Source organism: Mustelus asterias, chromosome 8 (genome assembly GCF_964213995.1).
Source record: "Mustelus asterias chromosome 8, sMusAst1.hap1.1, whole genome shotgun sequence".
NCBI classification, from domain to species: Eukaryota; Metazoa; Chordata; class Chondrichthyes; order Carcharhiniformes; family Triakidae; genus Mustelus; species Mustelus asterias.
In genome coordinates, this window is record NC_135808.1 from 7,377,784 (window position 1) to 7,388,295 (window position 10,512).

The following is a 10,512-nucleotide window of genomic DNA, read 5'->3' on the forward strand; positions in this document are numbered from 1 at the left end:
AGCAACAAACTAAAGTATCATGTCATCCTCAGTGGATCTACAAATCGTGCCTATGCCTCTTCTTGAAAAAACGTGGCTGGTCAGCTCCTCCACAGCAACCAGCTCCCCTCTCACCCCCCACCCCACACTCCCGCCCTCACCACCATCGCCGCCTGCCGCCATGTCCCCATAGCCATAGAACCATAGGATCATAGATTAGCTACAGTGCAGATGGAGGCTATTCGGCATATAGAGTTTGCACGGACTCTCCGAAAAAGCATCTTACTCAACATGCGTCACCCATCCCCCACCCTTCACCCTTACCCTAAGCATTTATCATGGCTAATCCACAAACCAGACGCATTCTTTGGGCACTAAGAGGCAATTTTTCATGGCCAATCCACCAAACTTGGACCGTATTCCTCTTTTCTTGCAATGATGCATTTACTTCACTGTGGCCCAGTGGTTAGCACTACTGCCTCACAGCGCCAGGGACCTGAGTTCAATCCCAGCTTTGGGTGACTGTATATGTGGAGTTTGCCCGTCCCTGCTGTGTCTGCAGATGCTCCGGTTTCCTCCCGTACTCCAAAGATGTGCACGGTAGGCCACGCTAAACTGACACTTAATGCCCCAAAATGGTAGGTTAGATGGATTAGCCATGGTAAGTGTGTGGCTTTACGGGAATAGGGCAGAGAAAGAGAGCCTGGGTAAGAATCTCTATTGTAGCCTCAGTGCATTCTCAATGGGCCGAATAACATCCTTCTGCAACTTCGGGGTGCTATGAATCCATTAGTTAAATCGGTATCCACCACCCTACCAGGCAGCACATTCCAGATCAGAATAATTGGCAGCCAGTCATTTTCTTGATTTTCCCTTTGGTTGTGCCAATCATCTATCTGTGCTATCTGATTACAAGCCTCCAGCCAGTGTCTCCATATTAATTCTATCAAAATCTCTTCGAATTTTGAACACCGCTATTGTATTTCTTATCTTTACTCTCAGGAGGTCAGGCCCAACCCCGAATCTCCCACATAGCTAAAGTCCCTGATAAATAGTAGATCCATTGATATAATTCAAGGAAGATTCCTCTGCATCCTCTCCAAGATATGGGCATCCTTCCTGAGGTGTCGCCTTGAGAATGTGATGGAATACTCCCATGGGCACCTACTCCCTTATTTACAAATATTTTTGCATAATTGTTGGGGTTTGTACGACAGCGATAAATCCAAGGACGACATATTCTGTTTCCAGCCTTATTTCCCTCAGCAGCCACGAATGAATCACATTTATTGTGACTTTTCTACTATTAACGCTGCTAACCTTTCAAATGCACCCTCATTATTTGTTTCATTCTGTGCTATTTCTCTGCACTTCCCCCTCTCCCACCACAACTCTCTCCTCCCCCTCTCCCACCCCCCTCCCCGCCGCTCCCTGCCCTGATATAGTATCCCAGTAGTGTATAGAGAGGCCATTCGGCCCATCGACTCTGTACAGAGCGGCCCCCGCTTTGTTTTTACTATGGCACATTCGGTAGCATTGCCATCTAACAACGCCAGGGGACCCGGGCTCAATTCTATCATTCTATGACATGGGCAAAGACCTCTGTTTTGTGAAGACATGTACATTTGTCCAAGCCTCTAGCCTGCACAAGCAGATCTCCTTTATTTATCCCCAGTTGAGGCAATCTTTCCTTTCAAGGCAACTTGTCTTCTTGCGCCTTTCTGAAAGATAGGGTGGACCCTCTTATTTTACTTCGCCATTTACCTTCATGCACACGCTTTGTCATATTTTATTAATTTCTCCTTCGCATCTTGTGTATGCTGTTCAATTATCTACTGTAATAGAAACCTAACATATATGATAAATTCCATTATTCTGTTTAATTTTGATATCAATTTCTATAGCCATCAGACAGTTGTAATCTTTGGATTCCTCACACCCGCCCCTTCCCTAGGCATTTATTTTTCCCCGAAATATATCGTCATTGATGTCCTCATATTTGTTAATTGAATTGAAAGAGAAAATACAAGGTGGGGAATGCCCAGTCTGGTAGCTATGTCCTTCAAAGCTCATTTAGCTGAGTTACTCTCATGACCAACTAACCACTCTGGCTTGTGGACACTGCAGCCCCACTACAGAGTGCATTATGCAATGTTGTTTCCCTCAGGGTTCTTAAAACGTGTATTCAACAGGAATGTGTGCTTAGTTTATTGGCTTCTTTGTAGGAAAGACAAACCCCCTCATTTTACCTGATGCAATGAAACCTCCAGTGGAATAGATTGAATGCTGAGATACCACTCGCCATAGTCAGACAAATGCATACTGCTCTGATGTTAGCTCTATTAAATAGGATATAGCCAGGGATACCGGCTGAAAGATTAGCTTCTGTGAGTCTGCCAATGTCAACTGATTCCAGGGATGAGGGACTTGCCAATGAGGAACGGTTGCACAGGTTGGGCCTGTATCTATTGGAGCTTAGAAGAATGAGAGCAAATCTTATGGAAACAAAAGAGATCCTGAGGGGACTTGACAGGGCGGATGCTGAGAGGCTGTTTCCTCTTGTGGGGCAGACGAGAACTAGGGGGACATAGTTTAAAAATGGGGGGTTGGAGGTAAGGAGATTTCTTTGTACTTCAGAGGGTCCTGAGCCTGTGGAACTTCCTTCACCAGAGAGCGGTAGAGGCTGGATGTTTAGAGGTCATAGAGGTTTATAGCATGGAAACAGGCCCATTGACCCAACTTGCCCATGCTGCCCTTTTTAACCACTAACCTAATCCCAAGTTGCCCGCATTTGGTCCATATCCTTCTATACGCATCTTACCCATGTAACTGTTTAAATGCTTGTTAAAAAACAAAATTGTACCCGCCTCTACTACTGCCCATGGCAGCTCGTTCCAGACACTCACCACGCCCTGAGTGAAAAAATTGCCCCTCTGGACCCTTTTTGATTCTCTCCCTTCTCACCCTAAAACTATGCCCTCTACTTTTAGACTCCCCTATCTTTGAGAAAAGATGTTGACTGCCTACCTCATCTATGCCCCTCGTTATTTTATAGACCCCTATAAGATTACCCCATGCCTCCTACGCACCAGCGAAGAAAGTCCCAGTCTATCCAGCCTCTCCTTACAACTCAAACCATCAAGTCCTGGTAGCATCCTAGCAAAGCTTTTCTGCACTCTTTCTAGTTTAATAATATCCTTCCTATAATAGCGCGACCAGAACTGTACACAGTATTCCAAGCGTGGTCTTACTAATGTCTTATACAAATTCAACAACTCCTGCATTCAATGTTCTGGCCAATGAAACCAAGCATGCCGAATGCTTTCTTCACCACCCTATACACACGTGTCTCCACTTTCAAAGAACAAGAACAAAGAACAATACAGCACAGGAACAGGCCCATCGGCCCTCCAAGCCTGCGCTGCTCCCTGGTCCAAACTAGACCATTCTTTTGTATCCCTCCATTCCCACTCCGTTCATGTGGCTATCTAGATAAGTCTTAAACGTTCCCAATGTGTCCGCCTCCACCACCTTGCGTGGCAGCGCATTCCAGGCCCCCACCACCCTCTGTGTAAAAAACGTCCTTCTGATATCCGTGTTAAACCTCCCCCTTCCTCACCTTGAATCTATGACCCCTCGTGAAAGTCACCACCGACCTGGTAAAAAGCTTCCCACCGTTCACCCTATCTATGCCTTTCATAATTGTATACACCTCTATTAGGTCACCCCTTATCCTCCGTCTTTCCAGTGAGAACAACCCCAGTTTACCCAATCTCTCCTCATAATTAAGCCCTTCCATACCAGGCAACATCCTGGTAAACCTCCTTTGTACTCTCTCTAAAGCCTCCACGTCCTTCTGGTAGTGTGGCGACCAGAACTGGGCGCAGTATTCCAAATGCGGTTCTATACAACTGCAACATCAGACCCGAACTTTTATACTCTATGCCCCGTCGTATAAAGGCAAGCATGCCATATGCCTTCTTCACTACCTTCTCCACCTGTGACGTCACCTTCAAGGATCTGTGGACTTGCATACCCAGGTTCCTCTGCGTATCAACATCCTTTATGGTTCTGCCATTTATCGTATTGCTCCCCCCCACGTTAGTTCTACCAACATTCAAGGAGCTATGAACATGTACTCCTGAATCTCTTTGTTCTATAACTCTCCCCAACGCCCTACCATTAATTAAATAGGTCCTGCCCCGATTCGATCGACCAAAATGCATCACCTCACATTTATCTAAATTATATTCCATCTGCCATTCATCGGCCTACTGGTCCAACTGTTCAAGATACCGTTGCAATCATAGATAACCTTCTTCACTGTCCACTATGCCACCAATCTTGGTGTCATCTGCAAACTTACTAACCATGCCCCTAAATTCTCATCCGAATAATTAATATAAATAAATAATAGTGGACCCAGCACCGATTCCTGAAGCACAACGCTGGTCACAGGCCTCCAGTTTGAAAAAACAGCCCTTCACAACCACTCTCTGTCTTCTGTCGTCAAGCCAATTTTGTATCCAATTGGCTACCTCGCCCTGGATCCCGTGAGATTTTATCTCATGCAACAACCTACCATGTGATACGTTGTCAATGGCACAGTTAGACAGATTCTTGATTGACAAGGATGTCAAAGAGTATGTGGACGGAGAGGTAGACAGAGGTGAAGGTATAATCAGATCAGCCATGATCATATTGAATAACAGAGCAGACTCGAGGGTCCGAATGCACGACTCCTGTTCCTAAGTCGTTTGTTCGTATCCAATGTCAATCTGTGATGCAGTTATTCTTCCTTGGCATCAACTTGTTTCTTTAAGGTTGGGGCGGCATGGTGGCACAGTGTTTAGAACTGCTGCCTCACAGAGCCAGAGACCCGGGTTCGATTCCCGACTTTAGTCACTATCTGTGCGGAGTCTGCACGTTCTCCCCGTGTCTGTGTGGGTTTCCTCTTGGTGCGCTGGTTTCCTCCAACAGTCCAAAAGACCTGTTGGTTAGATGCGTTGGCTGTGCTAAAATTCTCTCTCAGTGTACCCGAACAGGCGCCGGAGTGTGACGACTAGGGGATCTTCAGGATAACTAAATTGCTGTGTTAATGTAAGCCGACTTGTTACACTAATAAATAGACTTGTAAACTTTAAAGAAATGTTTTGGAAGATTACATGGACTTGAACAGCTGAGTGATGTTCTGAAACAACGATTTGTGTTTTGCAGATAGGTTAATCGTTACCTGTCTCAATTTTTCTGTTTTGCCCCAGTTGTTTTGCAACACCGTGACATACTGATGCATAGCAGAGCACCCTAAGAGTCAACCACTTTTGGGGATTGCAGTCACATGTACACTAGGCCGGGTGACGTGGCAGATTATCTTCTCTGAAAAGACAAAGAAGGTTCTAAAAAATGCTGGAGAACAATGTGGAGTAATTTCCAGAACTAACTTAGAAAGTGAATTGGTTTGGCAGCGGATGTGGTTTGTAGAAGTGTTCCTACTGGTGGTGGTGGGCAGAGGGGGTGCTCGCATCAAATCGATATAATTGGGTCGCTGGAATGTGGGGATCAGCAACGGAGGAGGTAGAAGAAGATCTAGCCAAATTTTCAACTGCATATTGAATATCGGAATTGTGCTGTTAAACTCGAGATTGAATAATTTAACACTTTAATTCCCCATACCAAGTAAGGAGGCTTGGTAGTCCAGCATTCCTTGTTGCAAAAAGTGTTCCATGAAGCCAACAGAAAACAAATAATCATTCGTAAATGTGCATGTTACTTAAAATCTCAAAACTTACAAGAGATTATCTTAACAGTACCAAGCAATTTAAAGGAGGGCATAGCTGCCGTAACGATGAGGATGTGTGTGTATGTGTGTTTGTGTATATGTGTGTGCATATGTATGTGTGTTTGTTTGTGTGTGTGTGTTTGTTTTGCAGAGAAGGGGTGGCATTTCTAAGGTGGAAAACAACATTGGCAGCATATAATCAATGGGAAAGTCCCCAGGATATGGAGGAGCATTGAGGTCTCGAGAGTAAAATATATAATCCTTTCAACGTGCTGTTTCTGGATGATAAAGTCAGAGAGAGAGAAAACAACACCATTTTAAATTCTGTAAGGAAGAGTATGACGTGCGAGGGCAAAAGTGCACGGAAATTCTTCAAAACGTTGACCAGACCACATATATGGTATCCAATTAGAGAATAGAAATCCAAGAGACCAGTTCTTAGGTTTGCAAGAATGATGCTACGAAGAGTATACTATAATTATACGGAGAGATCGGAGCAGGTCAGATTCCTTCACCTGACAGAAAAGTTTGAGGGAGTGGAAATACTTCGGTTCATAGAAAAAAATGTCCGATTTTCTTTAGCAGTCGTCGATTCTGTGGTGAACATACAATGATTTAAATTTGTTCATAGAATCTTGGAATCCCTACAGTGCTGAAGGACGCCATTCGGCCCATCGAGACTGCACCGACAAAAGCCCTACTCATTTACCAACTCATTTGCCCTGGTAATCCCCTGACACTAAGGGGCAATTCAGCATGACCAGTCAACCTAACCCGTGGGAGGAAACAGGAGCACCCAGAGGAAACACACCAGACACGGGGAGAATGTGCAGACTCCACACAGACAGTGAGCGGAGGCGAGAATTGAACCCGGGTCCCTGGAGCTGTAAGGCATTCGTGCTAATATAATTTAGTAAACTTTGGCGCGGGAGCAGCTGAAGAAAAGGCCTTCCAGAAGATACATTGGTTAAATATTTGAGGTCATTTATCAACAGGGTATGGGAGACATAGTAGCAAAGGCATAAGATCGTTCTCACAAAATACCACAAAAAGACCGGGGAAGCATGCACTGTAACATCCTGTAGTTCCCTAAGTAGATATTTAAACATGAAGCATAGGCAAAGCACCAACAAAGGCAGAGCCTTTTGGATAGGTTCTGAACATCACTTACAGTTTAGTTTGACATTGGACATCTTGCCCGTCAACTATCCATCACTGGAGAGATTATCTAATACACTGGACGTGGCATTTTACTATAACCTAGTTAGCACCAAAAATGTATTTTGAAAAAGAATTTATGTGCATTACATTTCGTAATTATATGGAAAATGACAGCTAACTATAATGTTGTAAGATAGTTGGCACTTGCACTGTGGAATAATGGTTAGCACTGCTGCCTCACATCTCCAGGAACCCGGGTTCATTTCCCAGCTTAAGTCTATGTGGAGTCTGCACATTCTCCCCCTTTCTGTATGTGTTTCCTCTGGGTGCCCCGTTTTCCTCCCACTGTCCGAAAGATGTGCTGGTTAGGAACATTCACCATGCTAAATTCTCCCTCGGTGTACACAAACATGCGCCGGAGTGTGGCGATTAGGTGATTTTCAGAGTAACTTCATTGCAGTGTTAATGTGTCACAAGTAAATGTCACAAGTAAGCTTACTTGTGACACTAATAAATAAACTTTAAACTGGGCAGTGTGGTGGCACAATGGTTAGCACTGCTGCCTCACAGCGCCAGAGAGCCGCGTTCGATTCCCAACTTGGATCACTCACTGTGTGGAGTCTGCACATTCTCCCCGTGTCTGCGTGGGTTTCCTCCCACAGTCTAAAGATGTGCGGGTTACGTTGATTGGCCATGCTAAATTGACCCTAGCCTCAGGGGGATCAGCAGGGTAAATATTTGGGGTCACGGGAATAGGGCCTGGGTGGGATTGTGGTCGGTGCAGACTCGATGGGCCCAATGGCCTCCCTCTGCATTGTAGTGATTCTATGATTCTATGATTTATCTCTCCATGTGTCCATAATGTCTCGGTCTATCTACCTGTCGGCTGGACGGTCTATGTTTCGGGTAAGATAAAGTTTCATTGAAAGCAGTACAACGAAGATTCACTAGATTGATCCCTGCGATGAACGCATTATCCTTTGACAAGAGCTGCGTAAACTGGCTTAACATTCCGGTGGCGTGTTTCCAATGGCTGGTGAATCTAAAAAAAGCGGGCGGAATTTAACCATAAGGACCTATTATTTCACACTGAGAAAATTAGACTTTCTTCATTCAACGGATTGTGAATCACTGAATACATTTAAGGCTGAGATTCTTCTCTTAGGAAGTTGAAGAATAAAGCGGGGGTGGGGTCGTTGGGGGCGGGGGGAGAATGAAGTTAAGCACAAATTCAGCCATAATCGATTCGAATGGCAGATCGGACTCAACGGTCCCTATAGACTATCCCTACTCCTATTTCTGATGTTGTTATCCACTTAACCGGGCGTCCGTCGCTCTCTTCTTCTATGTATCAATGTATCTCTCTCTGGATCGATGTACGAGTCTGTCTGCCTGCCTGTCTGTCTATGTACCTATCCATGTGTCAATCTATCTATCTATCTATCTATCTATCTATCTATCTATCTATCTATCTATCTATCTATCTATCTATCTATCTATCTATCTATCCGTCTATCTGTCTATCTATCTATCTATCTATCTATCTATCTATCTATCTATCTATCTATCTATCTATCTACCTATCTATCTGTGTGTGCGTGTGTCTGTGTTTGCGTGTGTGTTTGTACATATATGTATACACCCACACACACACATATATATTATATATAATATATATTCATCTATCTATCTCTCTGTCTGTCTCTCTGTTTGCCTATCTGTATATCTATCGGACTTACCTACTCAGCTAACTAAGATATTTTTTATCAACGCTTTTGTTGAACTCTCATTCGTTTTTAATGGTCTTGCGACAACAAATAATTTTATTTTTGTAAAGATGTTGTCTACCCAGCAATCAAGAAACTTAGCTCAACTTAATTGAATTTGGCTGAAAACCTTGAAAATTTTCCAAAATCAGTCAGTTTCTTCATATTAGCCTTTATCAAATTTCATTAAATGTAACATATTTGTTGAATTTCACCGAACAATTCACCTGATAAAGAATATGAAAACCAACACAAAATGGATGGTAGCGGTATTGAGAGGACTGAATGTTGACTAACAATCTAGCAGTTTAAGTTTCTTTCTGGAGTTTAAGTATAGTTTGCACGGAATTGACCACACCTCTTTTTATCTGGGATATTAAATTCGCATCTGTCAAACTTAAGCTATAACAAGGAGCAATTAACGTCTTCTGTAATGTGACAAGAACCGGCACAGACGCGATGGGCCGAAGACCTCTATTACCCTGTGAGTCAATAACGCTTCAGGCACTCAAATCAAATTGCCCATGTCCATATTTTAGCCGAACAGGAGATGCATTTGCAATAAAAATAAATAGATGAGCTGGTTCCAAAATAAGAAGCATTTTGTAATTCCAAATTGCAAGCACTGGATAAGATTAATTTCTGCCCGTCTCTACCACAAGGAGAGAACTTGCCACTGGCCTCTATGTGCGTCACAGGGCAGACAGAGGGATAGAATTATACTTGGCATTTTGTCTGATATAACGTGATTCTTAAATGTCGCTGGAAATAGTACTCACGTGTGAAATATGCCTACCATATTTAGAATGCATCTCGAGACAGATTAAAACACCTACCAGTCCCGATAAGAAAAGTTACTTAAAAAAATAACTACCTTCTGTGTGAAAATGATAGATACAAGATGCACGTGAAAACTCTTTCGAATAAGCAGCCCGTTCCTGAGCCTCCTCAGATCATCCTGTTGTGGACCCAAATGCTTCCAAAAAATCTAAATAAATACAATACAAAACATCACTGATTAATGCTGATTCGTTGCTTCGTCTAAATTCTAAACAAGAGTTATCCTGTCAGCGAAATCCCCCCCGAGCCCTGGTTAATGGAATGGATTTTAACCTGGATGTTGACGGGATATTTTCCCTAGGAGTTGTCGATTCGGAAGTCAGTTCACACCGAGGTGTTTGCTCACGGTAATTGGAGAAAGCTTTGCTCGTTGAAATATGTGTAGGCTGTCAGTGTGGACACAGTTGCTGCTGTCCCATCCTTCAACAGGGCTGTTGCTAGATTTGAAACCCCCTGGTGTGCCAGATGTATTGCATCACCGTGACTGTGTCGTCCACAGCTGCCTCCGCCAATGCTGACGGTTTCGTTAAGTGACAGGGGGCAGTACATTCGATTTTTGTTTAAAGGAAACCCTCATGGTCTTTACCCAATCTCATTCTGTTCGACTCAACATTGCCTGTTCTTCTTTCTGGCGCTGGTGAACCTAGGTTAAATACCAAACCTCTGTGAAATTGATATTAACTCGGCATCCCCACAACCAGCACATTTGATAGTCATGTCGAGAGCGCGATGAATATACCCAATAACTTGGTTGTATTTGTGCAGGGACACCATCATCGATGAAGAATGAAGACAAGTCAATGTTTCGGGTGTGGTTCTGAGATGCGTGGGTTTCCTCCGGGTGCTCCAGTTTCCTCCCACATTCCAAAGGTATGCGGGTTAGACTGGGTTGGCCATGCTAAATTGCTCCGTAGTACCAGGGGGACTAGCAGGAGCTACGGGGATAGGGCCTGGGTGTTGGTGCAGGCTCGAGGGGCCGAATGGCCT

At 44.0% G+C, this 10,512-nt stretch overlaps 1 protein-coding gene across 1 annotated transcript in view; it reads right to left on the bottom strand.

Moving 5' to 3' along the window:
- LOC144497820 (uncharacterized) overlaps window positions 1-9,985 on the bottom strand; it is a 32,614-nt gene extending 22,629 nt beyond the window's left edge. Inside the window, exons 1-2 of the mRNA XM_078219258.1 lie at window positions 9,799-9,985; window positions 9,560-9,673 (exon numbers count right to left, since the gene is read on the bottom strand). The gene's annotated coding sequence lies outside the window, so the exon portion shown is untranslated. The remainder of the gene's footprint in view (window positions 1-9,559; window positions 9,674-9,798) is intronic.
- Between the last annotated feature and the right edge of the window lie 527 nt (window positions 9,986-10,512).